Here is an 18,756-nt window from a genome sequence, read left to right as displayed (position 1 = left end):
GAGGCCAGCCTGGTCTACAGAATGAGTTCCAGGACAGCCAGGGCTACACAGAGAAACCCTGTCTCGAAAAACCAAAAAAAAAAAAAAAAAAAAGAGCACTGACTACTCTTCTGAAGGTCCCGAGTTCAAATCCCAGCAACTACATGGTGGTTTATAACCATCTGTAATGAGATTTGATGCTCTCTTCTGGTGTGTCTAAAGACAGCTACAGTGTACTTATATATAAAATAATAAATAAATTTTTGGGCTGGAGCAAATGGGGCCGGAGTGAGCGGAGGTCCTGGGTTCAATTTGCACAGCTACAGTGTACTCATATACATAAAATACATAAATCTTAAAAAAAAATGTCATTTGTGCTGGGAGGTGGTGGTGCACATCTCTAATTCCAGCACTCAGAAGGCAGAGGCAGGTGGATCTTTGAGTTAGATCTCTGGTCTACAGAGTGAGTTTCAGGACAGCCAGGGCTACACAGAGACACCCCCTCTTTCCTTCTAAGAAGCTATCTGTAAAGGCTAGCCACCTCTGGGATCTATACTCACAGTTTGATGCATTTTATTTTTTTTCTGAGCACTTCTTTCTCTTAACCTCATTCTAAAGCTACATGGAAGTACCTCCATTATACTAGTTACTACTAGAATTCCTTTCCGTGTCAAAGCCGTGAATCCCAGTTTGACCTGAGTGATGCTCCCTAAAAATTTAGAACTTCTCAAGCTGTTTAAAGCTGACCCTGTGGAGTTATGATTCCATCCCTCCCTGCTGACATGTGTGGGGGCTCACGCTGTAGAGCACAAAGGTAAAAATCCCCTAGACATATCTGTCCCCCTTTCTGGGTCAGATGGAAAGGTACACATAGCTTTTCAGGGGTACAACATTATAAGGACTAGTCCCTGAGATGTTCTAAGCCACTCTCATGCTCCTCCCGAGATACCTGGCTCCAGAATATACCATAATTTTTCTCCACTGAAGTAAACCTTGTGTTTTCACCCTGATAGAGGTCATTCTTAGCCGCATAGTTTTAAGGCCAGTCGTAAGCAAGCAAGCAAAGTTGGAAACCTCCTTAAATTTAACTGCTCAGTCCTCTCCCCCTTAAATCCTCCTAGTGTTTATGTAACTTTTGCAAGAACAAACAGACTCCAGCCTGCAACTCCCAGGGCTACCAGGAGATAGCACTGCTACTAGGTCTCCTTCCACTGTGGATGCTGTTGATGCACTGGGAATATCATTTCCAGAACTTTCCATCTCAGGCTGGCCCCCACAACCCCAAACCCAGCAGCAGCAGGGAAATAGGTGTGGATCGCTGCTGCCGGATATTTGATCACACTGTGAACCCTGAGATTGTGGGGTTGTTTTTTTTTTTTTTTTTTTTTACTGAAAGTTACCGGTTTCTAGTTGTGGGGTGGCTTAGCCCTTAGTACACACTTTTAACCCCAAACAACGAAAGCAATGTTAGTTTGTAGAAGGAAGCAACCACGTTTGAAAGTGAAATGTCTAATCGAGTGGCAGAAACAGTGATGAATCATAGAGAGATCTGACGGATTAGGATACACCCAACTCTCACAAGAAGAGAGGGGAAAGAGAGGGAGCTATACAGAGAGAGGGGGAGGCAGTTTTACCTGGACAGTTGTACAGAGGCAGGTTGCAGAGAGACAACAAGCTACACACAGGAGAAGACAGAACAAGCCAGAGAATGAGAAGGAGCCAGATGATTAGAACAGATTGCTGGAGTTAGTTTGAATCCAAGCAGTGTAACTTAGGAGAAGACAAAAGTGAAAACAGATTGGATCAGTCAGCATAAAGAAATGATTTGAACCAGAAGATCCGAGTTGATCAGCTAGCCAGACTTCAGAAAGAACTAGAAAGGGTGAGCTTATTCAGCCGTAAGTCTCAGAGGCTGGAAACAATCTAGATTAGATTGTACATAGGCTCAAAGCTTCCAGGACTAGGCCTAGGATAGCCGACCTAGGCAGTGAGCCTTAGAGACAACAATTACTACAGGAGAATAAAGTTAATTTTACAGACAGACCACAGTGATCAAGTCTCAATTTTTCAATGTTCCTCGGCCCTGCACAGATTGCAACACTTTAGTTTATCTATCTCCATGGGTTTTGTTTTTGACCCTAGAACCAGACAACACTTTGTCCCATAAAATAGAGTTATGGGCTTAACACAGTTTGATTTTGTAGACAGAAAAGGGCTAAGCACATGGGTATTTCAAAATCATTGTTCTTCCTTGTAAGGCAGAGAGGAGGAGACAGGGGACAGATGATTGGTTAACGTCAGCTTTGAGTTCTAGACCAGGCTGGGATTAAAGGCGTGCGCCACCACTGCCCGGCTCACCTTGTTCTTATTGACTTGAGCTTTATGATTAGGCAACGCAGGAATCCCCCCTACCTTTCCAGGCAGGGATCACATCCCAGGCCACCGTGCCCAGGCTTTCTACATCTGTTCTGGAGAATCAAACTCCGTTACAGACTATTTGAACCCCTTTCTAGCTAGGGTGTGGCTCAGTCCTTAGCACATGCCTTTAATTCCTCTGGCTGGAATACAGATACATCCCTAAAACTCACCTTTAATCCCCAACAACGAAGGTAAAGTTAGTTTGTAGAAGGAAGCACCCATGTTTCAATTAAATGTCTCGTAGAGTGGCAGACAAAGTGACAAATCAGAAAAAGAGTTCACAGAATAGGGTACCCCCCAATTTTTAGGAGAAGAGAGAGGAAAGGAAAGCTACTTAAGAGACAGACAGACAGACAGACAGACAGTACAGGAAGAAGAGAATATAGCACAGGCATATAGTAGTGTTCATGGAGAGCAGTACGGTAGAGTTGAGCAGTACGGCAGCCTGGAGCAAGGAGGCAGTTTTCCCAGGACAGTTAGAGACAGGTTGCAGAGAAAGAACAAGCTAGGCACAGGTAAAGACAGGAGCCAGAGGATTAGAAAAGTTTGCTAGTCTCCGACACCCTTGCCTCCTTCCTCCTACTTCCTCCCCCTCCCCTCCACGTGGCCGTAGCCAGCTGCTCCCACTTCTACTCTCTCCTCTTCGCCTTTCTCTGCCTCTGCTACCCTCTTAACGCCCCTCCCTGTGCCCTAAATAAACTCTATTCTATACTTGAGAGAGAGAGAGAGAGAGAGAGAGAGAGAGAGAGAGAGAGAGAGAGAGAGAGAGAAGAAAAGTTTGCCAGTTAGTTTGAGGCCAGTATAAAGGTTAAGAAAAGAGCCAGGTTGGATAAGTCAGCTGGGAGAGGGGTTGGAGTCAGAACAGCTGAGCTGAGCCAGCCGGCTAGAGAGAGTTCAGAAAGAACTAGGAAGGGTGTGCTTATTCAGCAGCAGGTCTCAGAGGCTGAAAACCTTCTAGGCTTAGAGTGTGTGGAGGCTGCAAGGCCTAGGCCTATGTCATCAGATGGAGGTAGTAAGCCCCAGAGACGACATTTACATCAGGAGAATAAAAGTTTCTTTTACACAACTCAGGTTTTCATGTTTGCAAAACCAGCCTTTTACCAACAGAGACATCTCCCCAGACTGTGGTACCTTTTAATAACATGCTCTAGGGTCACCATTCCCTGATGGCGTCTGGTGACAGTCCTATTGAAGGGAGAGTCACCACCACTTTGCTTTTTTTCTCCTTCACAGTCTGCCCCACGTCAGTCCCAGTACATCCATTACCCTAGACCACACCAAGTCATCATCACCAACTCCGTGGGATGTAGCTTTGAGGTAGGATGTGCACTTGGCGTGGACCAGACTATAGTCTGTGTATCACTATATCCCAGTGTTAACACAATAGCATGGATGTTTGCTGAAGAAATTTTGGCTGGATAAAACAACAACCACATAGGTTTAGGAATCACCAACGGGGCGAAGGTAGACATGGGCTCCATCAGAGGTCAGTGACAGAGACCAGAGAGAACCCAGAGCCATGGCTACAATAGCAGTGGTACCAGCTGGATTCAGTGGAGTGTGAATCCATCAGATGTAGCCACTAGGTGTCTATTCCCACAGGAGACTGTGGAAAGAGAAGGCAGGCTGCAGAGAGAGTGAAGAAATCAAGAAGCAGGAGGAGGGGATGGGATCTGGTGCTTGAATGGAGGGGTTGAGCTACCCAGTGGAATGTGAGGTTGTCCATCGTCTCTCCCTAAAGGAGGGAAAAGAACAAAGAGTGGGGGTTGAGGCAGCTCCTGGCTGATGACCTCAGTTTCCTGGGGAAAAAAATGTGGTAAGGGGCGCTCAGCTTATATCCGGCTTGCCTTTATGGGACATTTGACAGGTCTTCTCTAGCTTTCCTCCTTCAAGGGAATTTCCTCCTGTTTCCACCTCAGTGCCTTCTGAGCCCAGAGGAGGCTAGTGTTGGAAAGACAATGGTGGCAGAAACAGCTGGACCCCCCCTCCCCGGGGGGGGGGGTTCTAACCTCCTGGGGAGTCTCAACCTTCCTAAGGCTGGGACCCTTCTTCAATGCAGTTCCTCATGTTGTGGTGACCCCCAACAAGAAAACTATTCCACTGCTGCTTCATAACTGTCATTTTGCTACTGTTAACAATGGTAAAGGTAAATCTGTTTTCTGATGGTCTTAGGCAACTCCTGTGAAAGGGTCCTTTGAGCTGCCCCCCTGCAGGGGCCATGGCTCACAGGTTGAAAACCTCATTTTTTTTTTTTTTTTGGATTTTCGAGACAGGGTTTCTCTGTATAGCCCTGGCTGTCCCAGAACTCACTTTGTAGACCAGGCTGGCCTCGAACTCAAATCTGCCTGCCTCTGCCTCCCGAGTGCTGGGATTAAAGGCGTGCGCCACCATGCCAGGCTACTTCAATGTTCTTTAAGTTGTGGTCTCCCAGTCAGCCTGTTATCACCAGGGAATGGTCAGAAACGAATTCAGCAGACCCCAGTCTCAAACCCACTGAGTTAGAAGCTGGGGGTGGGGCACACGGTGCTCCACAATTAGTGTTTTAACAGCCTCTTCAGGTGATCCCATTGGCAGGCTCCTGTTTCTCCTCACAGGCCCTGTCTTCTGCTCTCTGATCTCTCCTCACCTGGCCTGGCTGGGCAGCCATGCTGCTGACTCCATTCTCACACTTATGTGCCCATCCCCCTGAACGAGAGCAACCCACCCGGGATGAAGAACAGGCCATCTCAATTTTATGAAGCCACCGGCTGACCGAGGGCCTCTCCGTGCCTTTTCCTAGGTTCGTGGCCTGGTGCATCCAACACTGCAGGGGTTCCCTCTGGGTCCCCAGAATGACACCCAGACTCCTTGTGTGAAGGTCTGATGGGAGCCAGGCACAAAGGCCAAGTGTGATCCCAGCACTCGGGAAGCAAGAAGCAGGAGGATCCGGGGGCCAGCTTGAACAATGAAACCTTGTCCTTTCCAAGCTACATTGGTTCCTCCATCTGGAGGGGGAGGTGAGCTTTGCAGAGTTCTCCTTCATCAGGACTCATCCCCCTGTCCTACCGTTCTCAGCTTCTGCATCTCCGCCTCAGGCCAGGTCCCCAGGGGCCTCCATGACTCCTGTGTGCTCTGCTTGTTACCAAAACACAGAAATTGGTCCTGTGCTCTTTCATCTGGAGTGCGAGCTCTGTTAGGGGGCCTGGTAGGTCTCACTCCTTCTCATAGCTTCAGTGCCCAGCAGAGGGCAGACTCAGCAGCCCTCCCCACTCACCCAAGGTAGAAGAACCTGGTGTCTGCTTGGTTCTCATTCTGTGCAGCTGATCTACTAGTTGATAGCTCCTGACCCTTCCTGGCTGTGCCCCCCAGACCCCATCCCCTATCATAGTCAGCACTGGTGTAAATCCAGTCCAGCCTTCCTCTAGCTTAATCCCTTCATGGCTTCTGTGTCCTTAATAAACTTACACTGTTGTTCTGATTTTTTTTCCATGATGTAGAGACTTCTGTAGCCCAAGCTAGCCTGACCTCGAACTCCCGTTTCCCCAGCTTCTTTTTATTGGAATTACAGGCATGTCTAAACATACTTGACTAATTTTTTTCTCTTTTGAAAAAGAAATCTGACTAGGTGGTAGTGGTGTACACCTTTATTCCCAGCACTTGCGAGAGGCAGAGACAGGCGATCTCTGTGAGTTCCAGGCCAGCCTGGTCTATACAGGGAGTTCTAGGACAGCAAGACTACACACAGAGAGACCCTGCCTCAAAAAAACAAAAGCCAAACCAAACCAGCCAACTGAACAAAAAAGCAATCTGTAGGTGCTGTGATATATATATATATATATATATATATATATATATATATATATATATATATGCACCCCTCTGCACACACTTGAAATAAGTAACTTTTCTTTTTAAAGAAAAGGCCTCACATAGCCCAGGCTTACCTGTAGCTTGTTATGTAGCTGAGGGTGACCATGAACTTTGAATCTTCCTTCCTCTATCTTGCAAGTGCGAGACTTCAGGTGTGCACTGTTTCAGAACAAATTTTAAAGGTTTCCCCGGCAGCCTCTCTGCCTTCCCCTGTCTCCTCTCCCACAGCCCCTCCCACCACTTTCCAGTTCAGCTCTGCCATTTTGAAGTCTTCAGCTTACCTTTCTCTAGAAAGTTTTCTTGTTTTCCAGTGTGGACCTCAGAGCTGACTCCTTCCCTGTGTTCATGAGGACACACGAGGGTCAGGGGTTTTAATTTAATTTAATTAGTTTATTAACTTGCTTTTGAGACAGGGTCTCAATGTAGACCAGGCTCATCTTGAACTTACAGGGATCCGCTTGCCTCTGCCTCCGGAGAGCTGGGACTAAAGGCCTGCGCCCCCTCCCCTGGCCTAATTTATGTCTTGAGATGAAGATCGTGCCGTGCAGCTGTGTAAGCTGGCCTCAAACTCGAGTTCTTCCTGCCTCTGCCTCTCTGGCGCTGCGATTACAAGTGTGCACCATCAAGCCCAGCCCAGGTATCACTCTTTGCTTTTTAAACATTTTAAGCTATACTTCGTCTTTTGTGTGTACGGGTGTGCAGGCCATGATGCACAAGTGGAGGTCAGAGGACAGCTTGCAGGAGTCGGTTCACTCCTTCCACTCTGTGGGTGGGTGGGGATGGACCTGAGAGTCAGGCTTGGCATCGGGCATCTTATCCACCAAGCCACTGCCCTCCCTGTCAGTCTTGCTTACCTTAGAAAGCTGGACTCCAGCATCGTGGAGCATGCCTTCACTCAACTTTCCCATCATAGAGCTGAAGAGTGAAAGGAAGAGAGAGTGGGCTTGTGGGAATTTTAAAGGGCCAGAGTTTTAAAGCCAGAAGGAGTGCTGCATGTCTGTAATTCCAGAATTTAGAAGGTTGAGGCCACTCTGGGCCACCAAGATAATTTCCCAAACAAAACAAATTTGATGACACATACCTACAAGTCCAGTACTCAGGGGGATCATGGGTTTAAGGCTAGCCTGAGCTACATAAACCCTGTCAGAAACAAACACAAAAGCAACAGCAAAAACAATTTACAGGGGTGGAGGTCCCCAGAGGAGTGGTAGCTGAGAAATAATGAGAAGAAAGGGCCATTCCTTGGAGGGACAGGAGCTAGAAACCCTTGGAAAGGCCAAACAGGAGGATACCAACTTCTGGAAGGGAACTTTGGGGGTGGGCAGGCTAGAGGGTGCCTGAGCAGTCAGTGTGGAGTTTGTGACCTTGTCAGCAGCTGTGAGACGCAGCATCCAAGGCCCCCATGATACTGTGTGCTGTAAAAGGAAGACCAGGCTAGCCTGAAGCTCACAGAGACCCACCTGCCTCTGTCTCTTGAGGGCTAAGGTTAAAGGTGTCAACCACCACAGCAGGCCAAGGCAGGATTCTTGTCTTTGAGGCAGCAAAGAACACCGTCAGGAACTGAAATGAAGCACAGTTGGAGTTTATCAAGGAAAGATTTTTATTAACATGGATTTAAGCAGGGCATTGATGAAAAATTAGCCACAAGGGAGGTACTCAAGGAAAGGGGCTTCTTAAGAGGGAACCACACTTAAATGGTTTTTTCCTATGTACAGGTGTTTTGCCCACATGTATGTATGTGAACCATATGTGTGCAGTGCCTTAGAGGCCAGAAGAAGGCATCAGATCCTCTATGGCTGGAGTTATAGATAGTCGTAGGCTACCATGCGGGTGCTATGAACGGAACTAGGGTCCTCTGGGAGAACAACCAGTGACCCTGACAACTGAGCCACCTCTCCAGCCTATGAAACACTTTAACAACAGTCATGTAGATGATTTTGGTGCCTCTCCATTTATATCTCAAAGAGTTGCTATGAATCTTTGCCTCTTGAGTTGGGGATATGGCTCAGATGATAGAGTTCTAGCATGCAGAAGGTCCTAGGTTCAATTCCCAGCATTGCATAAATTGTGCATGGTGGTGCACACTAGAAATTTTCATGTTTGGGAGACAAGGGCAGGAGGATCGGGCTTCAAGGTTATCCTCAGCTATACAGCAAAGCTAAGGTCACCCTGGAACACATGAGACTGTCTCAGAAACAACAAAATGTCTTTCCCCAATTTTCCTTCTTCTGGGTAAATAGCATCCTAGGGAGGTTCCCAAGTTAAGGTGGACAGGATTAATATCTGATCAGATGAAACCTCTGGTCACAAAGTTTGTGCAAGAGGGTACAGGAGTCTTACTATAAATGGAGTTTATTGCTTTGCTTGGGATATTCCTAGGAAATTGTAGGCTTACGTCTGGGGAAGGGGAAAGACCATCCTAGGTCCAACATGCTCTGACTTTAGGCAGGGCCAATTGCTATTTCAACTTTTTTTTTTTTTTTTTTTTTTNTTTTTTTTTTTTTTTTTGAGACAGGGTTTCTCTGTATAGCCCTGGCTGTTCTGGAACTCACTTTGTAGACCAGGCTGGCCTTGAACTCAAAAATCTGCCTGCCTCTGCCTCCTGAGTGCTGGGATTAAAGGCGTGCGCCACCATGCCCAGCTTATTTCAACATTCTTACTTGAAATACAAGAGGCAGGTTGTCTCCATGTGAGCAACCTTCACAGCAAAAGCTGTTAATTGGATTAGAATCCTTGGCTGGTGAGACTTCGATAAAACTCCATTGAAGAATTCCTCTCCTTCTTACACCCCCCTTAATGTTCCCAGTCAGTATCCCACCTCAGCCACACTGGTGGACAGGCCACCAGTGTTCAGGTGACAAGAATTATGTAACCTATTTAGTTCCTAACACAGTCACTGGAAGAGATCTCAGAGTCCAGTTGGCTGGTAACCTGAAGTTCTCACTGTGGTCAGCCTGAGCTAGGCAGGGAGCTGTGTTCTCATGTGCAGGGGACACACTGTTCTGAATCTGGGCATCCTTGGGGCTGACACTGAGACAGGAGGACTGAAGAAGTTACATCTATCTGTAAGGGCTTGCGTCAGCCTAGAGGAATAAAGGGAAACGTAACTTCTTGAAGGGCTGGACCTTTGCAGGTGCTGTTGGAAATCCACCAGCCAGCTCCCCGCCCCACCCCAGCCTGAGACAGAACCTCACAGCTGCCTCTCCTTCCTTCCTGTGGCACGACTGCTGAACTCTGCACGTGGCAGCCAGAGTCATTTATCAGAAACGTAAAGGAGTCCCAGCCCCCAGCTGCCCCCAGCTGAACCGTCCCAGCCCCCAGCTGCCCCCAGCTGAACCGTGGTTGGAGGTTTCCCACGGCTCTTAAGATAGGAGCTGGCAATGGTGCCTTCAAACGGGTGGAGGGATGGAACGATTTCAGGTGTGGCCAGGCAGAACCTTTTCAAACTTCAGTGTGGCTCAGTGAAATACAAGTGGCATGGGGGCTACTGATTGCTACTACTGTTTATATTTCACTTTTTAAATTTAACTCAAAATGTAAAATGTTAACTTGTTATTGTAAGTTATTGTGGTTCAGGTTGAGTGTGGAGGCCAGAGAAAGCTCTGTGGAGTCAATTTTCTGCCTCGCCTCTCTGTGGGTTCCAGGGCTTGAACTCAGGTTGTCGGGTTGGCATGACAAGCATTTGACCCATGGATTCCTCTTCCAAATTACCATGTCCCTCTTTTGAACTCACAATTATTCTTGCTTAGAAGATGACCCAGAGAGAAAAATTAAGGAAAAGTATGAAAATTGAGGCTGAAGAGATAGCTTAGTGGTGCAGAGGACCTGGGTTCAGTTCCTAGCATCTATACAGTGGCTCACAACCACCAGAAACTCTGGTTGCAGGGGATCCTCCAACTTCTTCTGGCTTCTGGGGACTCCAGTGTCTATATGGTATACATAAACTCATAGAGGTACACACACATAAACACACAAATATAATAAACAGGATGGAAGGAAGGAGGAAGAAAGGAAGGATGAAAGGAAGGAAGGAAGAATAGGAAGAAGGAAGGAAGGAAGACAGATAGGTGTTGGGGCAAATGCTTTCAATCCTAGCACCCAAGAGACAAAAGCAGGAGGAGGATCTCTGAGTTCAAGGCTAGCCTGGTCTACATAGCCAGTTACTGGCCATCCAAGGCTAGCCTGGTCTACATAGCCAGTTACAGGCCATCCAAGGCTAGCCTGGTCTACACACCCAGTTACAGGCCATCCAAGGCTAGCCTGGTCTACATAGCCAGTTACTGGCCATCCAAGGCTAGCCTGGTCTACATAGCCAGTTATAGGCCATCCAAGGCTAGCCTACACACCCAGTTACAGGCCATCCAAGGCTAGCCTGGTCTACACACCCAGTTACAGGCCATCCATCAGGTTTGACAGCATCTTTATTTGAGGTACCATCTTACTGGTTCTGTTTGTCAGTTTTGGAACAGGATCTTACTATGGAGCTCTGGCTGCCTTAGAACTTGCTATGTGGACCACCAGACAGGCCTGGATCTTCATCTGCCCTCCCTCCTCTGCCTTCCAAGTTATTGTTTTGATTTGAAAACAGGGTCTTGTCAATCATCCTGCCTCAACTTCCCAAGTGTTGGGATTATAGGAATGAACCACAACACCTGGTTTAGATACATTTATTTATTTATTTATTCATTCATTCATTCATATTTTTTTTGCATTTCTGAGAAAATTTTATTGGCTTTTTGGATAAAATTTATTTTCCAGGAAAGATGATCCCATCAGACTTCTGCTGGAACCAGCACATGGCTTCCTCTTTGCTGATTCTGTGTTTGGCCCTAATACAGCCTGTTTTGCGCATCTTGCCTGCAATGCTGAACCCTGGCCTACCCAGCACCACATAGAAGTCCAGACCGTAGATACCAATGCTTGGGTTGTATTTGAAGCCCAGGTCAATGTGTTCCTGAATTCCAAAACCAAAGTTTCCAGTATCCGAAAAGTTACTTTTCCGTAGCTCATATTCCTGCATCTTCAGGCCTTTCTCCAGAATTTCCTCTGCCTTGGCTCCATGGACTGTGCAGTGAACAGCAATCTTCTCATTTCTCCAGATGCCAAAGGACCTGACAGTGTATCTAGCTTTGGGAAACACCGGGGTCTGGCCTGTGAGCTGCTCCAACACCTTGACTGCCCGGGTCAGTCTGTCTCCACTCTCCCCAGCGCAGATATTGAGGCAGAGCTTGAGGATGCGAAGTTCCGCGTAGGGTTCTCATTTTCCCCTTGGTCTTGCGCCATGGTGGAGAATAGGACCATTCATTCTTTTATACATACCAGGGACTCTTTTTATGTAACTCTGGTTAGACTGGAATGGCTCTGTAGACCAGACTGGCTTTGAACTCATAGTGATCCACCTGCCTCTGTCTCCCAAGTGCTGGGATTAAAGGAATGATCTACCAAGACCAGATTTAAATACATTTAAATTTTTTCCTTTTTATGTTTATTTTTATGTATATGAATGTTTTGTTTGTATGTATGTATGAATATCGTATGTATATGTGTTCCTGGTGCCTGTGGAGGCCAGAAAAGGGCATCAGATTCTCTGAAACTGGAGTCTAGGTGACTGTGAGCTATTGTGTAGGTGCTAGGAACCAAGCCTTGTCTTCATCAAGAGCCACTAATGTTCTTAGGAGCTGCACCCCTTCAGGTACATTTTTATACAAAATAAATAAAACTGAAGTCTCTTTTGTTCCTCTGGCCAGCCCAACCCACTCCCTTTCATTCTCAGGAGCAATTGTTATAAGGAATTAGATGTATATCCATCTATTCTACTGTCCTAAACTGATGTGTGCTCGTGGCAATGCTATTCATAAGAACCAAAAAGATTAAAAGCAACATTAATGTCTACCAAGTGATTAACAGATAAACAAAAAAAAAGTACATCTGCCGCAGACCTATAATCTTAGCACTTGAGATACTGAGGCAGGAGGATCATAAGTTTGGGGGGAGTCTGGACTATATAGTATAACACTACCTCAAAATAATAATTCAACTGTGGTATGTTTATACAATGGAATATTATTAAATAAAAGGAAATTATTAGGAGCTAGAGAGATGCCTCTGTGGATAAAGTGCTTGCTATACAGGTATGAGGTCCTACAGTCAGACCCCTCGCCCCCACTCAAAGGTTAGGTGAATACCTGGTACTCAGCACCGAGGGACAGAGGCAGTCTAAGGAGTGGGGTAGGATGGCATTTGCTGATCCCAAACGATGAATTCTAGGTTCAGTGGGGGGCTAGTAAGAAGGCTCAGTGGGTAAATGCACCTTCTGACCTTAGTGTCTTGAGTTTCATCCTAGGGGCCCACATGGTGACAAGAGAGAACTGACCCTCACTAATTGTCCTCTGACTGCTATATTAGTGCTGTGCACCCATGCTTATACACATACATACACACACACACACACACACATGTGCTGTGCATGCATGCTTACACACACACACATAGACACACTAGTGCTGTGCACACATGCTTACACAGACCCTAGTGCTGTGCACACAAACTTACACACACACACACACACACACACACACAAACACTAATGCTATGAACAATGCTTCCACACACATATACAAATACACATAAATAAATGAATAAATGTAGTATTTTTTCAGTTTTTAAAAATTTATTCATTTATTTTATGTATGTGAATACACTGTAGCTGTACAGATGGTTGTGAGCCTTCATGTGGTTTTTGGGAATTGAATTTAGGACCTCTGCTCACTCCAGTTGGCCCTGCTCGCTCCGGCCCAAAGATTTATTTATCATTATAAATAAATAAATAAATAAATAAATAGCTGTCTTCAGACACACCAGAAGAGGGTATCAGATCTCATTACAGATGATTGTGAGCCACTATGTGGTTGCTGGGATTTGAACTCAGGACCTTTGGAAGAACAGTCAGTGCTCTTACCCACTGAGCCATCTCACCAGTCCATTTTTTCAGTTTTTAAAGGATTTGGTTTTTAAACTTTTTATTGATTCTTTGAGGTTCAGCATCATGTAGTCCTGTCCAGCTAATCTCCCTGTTTCCTCATATCTGCCCTTCAATTTGCAACCTCTTTCAAAAATAATACACACACACACACACACACACACAGAAAAAACAAAAATCCAATGCATAGAAAACATCTCATTGTGGAAGCTGCAGTATGCTACCATGTCCACAGTATATTTTTATATCCACACATCTATTTAGATTGGGCTAGCCTTGAACAGAGATATGCCTTCTTCTGCCCCTTGAGTACACACCTCTTGGGGTTCTAGCATTTACGCACCCTCTAAAAAGTCCAAACATTACACAATCACAGAAACTGTCTGCAGCTGGCAAAATCACTCCCCTGCTAGAGCATGAGGCAGAGCACAGCTGCTGCGGACGAGCTGAGGCAGCTCCGTACCTCACACCGGTGATTAAAACAAACAAACAAAAACATATTCTTAAAATATTTCTGTGTGTTTAAAAGAACCCAAAATGCCTAAGTTGTCACTACAATCGAACATTTTTTTAAAAGATTATTTATTTATTATATGTAAGTACACTGTAGCTGTCTTCAGACACTCCAGAAGAGGGCATCAGATCTTGTTACAGATGGTTATGAGCCACCATGTGGTTGCTGGGATTTGAACTCCGGACCTTCAGAAGAGCAGTCAGGTGCTCTGAGCCACTCACCAGCCCCCTCGAACATTTTTTTGTTTGTTTTCAACGGCAGTGCTTCCCTGTGTAGCCGTGGCTGTCTTGGAACTCATTCTGTAAAGGCTGGCCTCAAAAATCACAGAGATCCACCTGCCTCTGCCTTCTGATTGCTGGGATTTAAAGGAATGCACCGCCGCCACCACCACCTGGCTGAACTTTTTGTTTGTTTGTTTTCTTTTGGTTTTTCAAGACAGGGTTTCTCTGTGTAGTCCTGTCTGTCCTGAAACTAGCTGTGTAGACCAGGCTGGCCTTGAACTCACAGAGATCTATCTATCTCTGGCTCCTGAGTACTGGGATTAAAGGTGTGTGCCACACTACCTAGTCTGTTTGGTTTTTGTTTTTTGTTTTTTTGTGGCTTTTTGAGACAGGGTTTCTCTGTATAGCCCTGGCTGTCCAGGAACTCACTTTGTAGACCAGGCTGGCCTCGAGCTCAGAAATCTGCCTGCCTCTGCCTCCCAAGTGCTGGGATTAAAGGCGTTCGACACCACGCCCAGCTTCCTAGTCTGTTTTTAAAAAGACTCTACCCAGCAGCTCAAACAGCCATTGGGTAAAAAAAAAAATCTTATTTTAAAGTTTTATTTATTTTTACATTTATTTATTGTTTTTCAAGGGGTGACATGTGTGTGTCACTGCGTTCATGTGGAAGTCAGAGGCCAGCTTGATGGAGCCGGTTCTATCTCCCACTGTGTAAGTCCTGCTGTCGGGCTTGGCAGCAGGCCCCTGTACCTGCTGAGCCTTCTCACCAGCCCCTCATTTTATTTCTTTATATATATTTTATAAGTGAATGTGTTCATGTGAATATATGCCATATGCATGGGGGTGTCTGGAAGCCAGAGGTGGGCTCATCTCTCTACGTTCAAGGTCAGCCTGGATATATATATATATAGCTAGTTCCCATGACAGCCAGGGCTAGAGAGATTTTTTTTTGTCTCAAAAAGCCAAACAAATAATAAGCAAAACCCCTAAGACACACTCAGAATAGTTCCAGAACAAACATCTGGGTAATTCACCACAATGCAAAGCTGATATGAACACACTTAAAGCCATAGTTGGAGTTTTAAAAAAGATTTATTTATTTATCATATATAAGTACACTGTAGCTGTCTTCACCACCATGTGGTTGTTGGAATTTGAACTCAGGACCTTCGGAAGAACGGTCAGTCCTCTTAATCGCCATCCATCTCTCCGGTATGAACTAACTGTATCTAGTCTGTTACTTGGAATGTTGGCGGATAGCAGGGAGATGCAGCCACTAGTCATCCACCCAGCTGTGAGAGTGAAGAACAGAACTCAGCAGTGTGCCCACTGTTCTGTTGGCATGTGAAGCTCAGGTACAGTCAATGCGTTTATTAGGATAAACCAAGAGTGCCTATAAATCAGAGAGCAAGTATGTTATTTCGATGGACCACTAGGGGGCAGTAATGGATAAAGAACTGGCACGTGGTCTGCGAGAAATGCTCCAAGGGGTTAAAGGATTTGCTGCTAAGCCAGAATTTGATCCTTAACCCATTTTATAACTTATTATTAGTAATAAATCATTTATTAATGTTGCAAGCTACTACAGTGTTATAATGCAGTTAGTAGTCACATACAAAGAATTTGCTGGCTTTGGAGACTCATTGCATTCACAGCCTTTGGGAGGCTGAGGCATGAGGGCAGGCCAACCTGGGCTACACAATAACTCTCAGGACAGCCCAGGATGCAGAGTGAGACACAGTCTTAAAAAACCAGAGCAATAGAGTTGGAGAGATGGCTCGGCAGTTAAGAGCACTGACTGCTCTTCCAGAAGTCATGAGTTCAATTCCCAGCAACCACATGGTACCTCACAACCTTCTGTAATGGGATCTGAGGCCCTCTTCTGATGTGTCTGAAGAAAGTGACAGTGTACTGAGTACTCACATACATACAATAAATAAATAAAATCTTTAAAAAATGTTTAAAGAGCCGGGCGTGGTGGCACACGCCTTTAATCCCAGCACTTGGGAGGCAGAGGCAGGCAGATTTCTGAGTTCGAGGCCAGCCTGGTCTACAAAGTGAGTTCCAGGACAGCCAAGGCTACACAGAGAAACCCTGTCTAGAAAAACCTAAAAAAAAATGTTTTAAAAAAGCAGAACAATATGTGGGGCCATGGTGGAGCACACCTTTAATTCCAGTACTCGGGAGGCAGAAGCAGGTGGATTTCTGTGAGTTCAAGGCCAGGCTGAGCTACAGAGCTAGTGTCAGGACAGCCAGAGCCACACAAAGAAACTCTTGTCTTGAAAAACCAAAACCAAAACCAAACCAAAACAAAAAAACAGAACAGCACAAGATAAAAAAGAAAAGAAAGGAAAATTTCCTATCACCTGAAGGGTTCTAGGAAGAAAAACTGACAAAAATGAGAAATGTTTAGGTTTTTATTTTGTTGTTATTGTTGGTATTATTATTTGAGGCAGTATCTCGCTATGTAGCCCCTTCTGGCCTGGGCTATGTAGATCAGGTTAGCCTTGATATTGCAGTAATATTCTTGGTTTATTCTTAGTAGGCCAAAACCAGAGCGTAGAAGGCAGCTGGGAATGCTGGGATGCTGGGGCTTGAGGGAGCACACACTAAGGTGGGTGCTGTTAGAGAAGCCTATACTGAATGGGCACTGGGGAAAGTCCAAAAAACCCACAATAGGATACCTGCCTGCAAGGAATGACAGAGGCCAGTGGCGCAGGGCACCAGAGCAATTCAAGGACAGAATGAATAGGCTTTGCTGGCGCGCTGGCTGTGAGCTGTAAGAAAAAGAGGTTCAAGGGGTTAGAGATGGCTCAGCAGTTAAGGGCGGATGCTGCCCTTGCAGAGGACCTGGGTTTGAATCCCGCCAGTCATGTGGCAGCTCAAGTGCTTGCAACTGCAACTCCTGGGGATCCAATGTACCCTCTGCAGTCACCAGCCATGCATGCATGCATGTAGTGCAAATGCTCATACACATAAAATCAATCTCTCTCTCTCTCTCTCTCTCTCTCTCTCTCTCTCTCTCTCTCTCTCTCTCTCTCTCTCTGAGAGACAGAGACAGAAAAACAGGGCTGTTCAAGGGCCAACTCTAGAACTTTTATGTTTGAGCAACCGGAAGGACCAAGTTGCTGTTTCCAGAAACCCTGAAGGTCTGAAGACTGCATCAGAGGAGCCAGACCTGAAGAGATCTGGCGAGTGGCTTTGGGCGTGGTAGTTTGAGATGCCTCTGAGTTATTGGTGGTAGGAATCCACATCTGGGCTTGGGAGGCTAGGTACTGGGTAGGGGTATCAATCCTAGCCTTGCCTCTGACCGTGCAGGGAAGTTGCCAGGGTTCTGTTTTGTGTTCCTCCTTTAGCACTTCAAGTGCTGGCCTGTGTCCAAAGCCACCATACAGCACCCCACGTGGAATCTCAATAGGACCCCTGTCTAAGGGACTGAGGCAGAATGGATGACACCCACACATCTCCTTGGTGATCATGACACAGGGCCAGTCGCTGTGGACCAGTTAGTCACATACTACAGGAACAAAACTGGAAACCCCCAAACCTGGTTACCCATGAACTCAGTCTTGAGTGAGAGCCTGACAGGGCTAGGCAGAGTCCAGAGAAGGCACATGGCTCCCCTGTACCAACAATGATTGATCTAGTTTGCTTCTGGGTTTTAGCCTTCTTAAGAAGGGCTAAGGGTGAGCCAGTGAGGTGGCTCAGTGGGTGCAGTGTAAACTTGGTGGCATGAGTTCAACTCCAGGAACTCATGTAAACAGATGGGTGTGAGGTTCCCGCTGTGATGCCAGAGCTCCTAAGGAGAGGAGGGAGGCAGAAACGGAAGAACCAGCTGGAAGCTGCTCAGTGCAGAACAGCAGGAGAAATGAGAGAGCCTGCCTGAAAAGCAAGGTGGAAGGAGCGAGCTGACCTCCCCATGAATGTGATGGTGCACGCACGCGTGCGCGCACACACGCACACGCACACATGCACACGCACACATGCACACACGCACGCACACGCACACACACACGCGCACACAATACACACATGCACATGCGTACATGCACACAATGCACCCCCCACACCACACACACACACACACACACACACACACACACACACACACGCGCGCCCTCTGGTAGTTTGAATAAGAATGCCCCTCCCCCCTCATAGGCTCATAGATTTGAATGCTTGGTCATGAGGGAGTGACACTATTTGACAGCGATTAAGGGCTGATAGAGGAAGTGTGACACAAGGGGTGGACTTTGGGGTTTCAAATGCTCAAGTCAGGCCCAGTGTCACTCACTCTCCCTTCCAGCTGCCTGCCTATCTGAATGTAGATCTCTCAGCTCCTCTCCAGCACCACCTCTACCTGTGAGCTGCTGTGCTTCCCGCCAAGATGATAATGGACTAAGCCCCTGAAACTGTAAGCCAGCCCCAATTAAATGCTCTCTTTTATAAAAGTTGCTATGGTCATGGTGTCTCTTCACAGCAACAGAACACTGACTAAGACATCCCCAAATAGGGTAAGAAATAAATCTTAAGAAAATAAGAAAGGAGCAGCATGTGAAATTGATTAGTGATGTCTGCCATGATAGCCAGTGCTCCTGTACCAGGCACTTGGTTTTCCTCATTTACCTGTATGTAATTGTGGGCCTTTGCTTCAAAGGGCACACTGAGCTATTGTGTGTGCATGGTGAGTTTTAGTCAACCTGCATTCAGTTACAGCAGCACAGATAAAACGTACCTTAATCTTCAGCTATGGGCTGGCGACTGGGAGGAGGGGCAGGGAACAGAAATGTCCCCGTGGA

The 18,756-nt window shown here is 46.3% G+C and overlaps 2 pseudogenes; one reads left to right on the top strand and one right to left on the bottom strand.

Moving 5' to 3' along the window:
• LOC110323847 overlaps positions 1-5,573 on the top strand; it is a 10,753-nt pseudogene extending 5,180 nt beyond the window's left edge.
• A 5,420-nt stretch (positions 5,574-10,993) lies between these two features.
• LOC110323584 lies at positions 10,994-11,529 on the bottom strand (annotated as a pseudogene).
• Positions 11,530-18,756: the final 7,227 nt, after the last annotated feature.

The sequence above is a fragment of the Mus pahari genome, chromosome 6 (genome assembly GCF_900095145.1).
Source record: "Mus pahari chromosome 6, PAHARI_EIJ_v1.1, whole genome shotgun sequence".
NCBI lineage: Eukaryota > Metazoa > Chordata > Mammalia > Rodentia > Muridae > Mus > Mus pahari.
The sequence above is the reverse complement of the archived record's forward strand: the minus strand, read 5'-3'. Positions and strand labels throughout refer to the sequence as shown.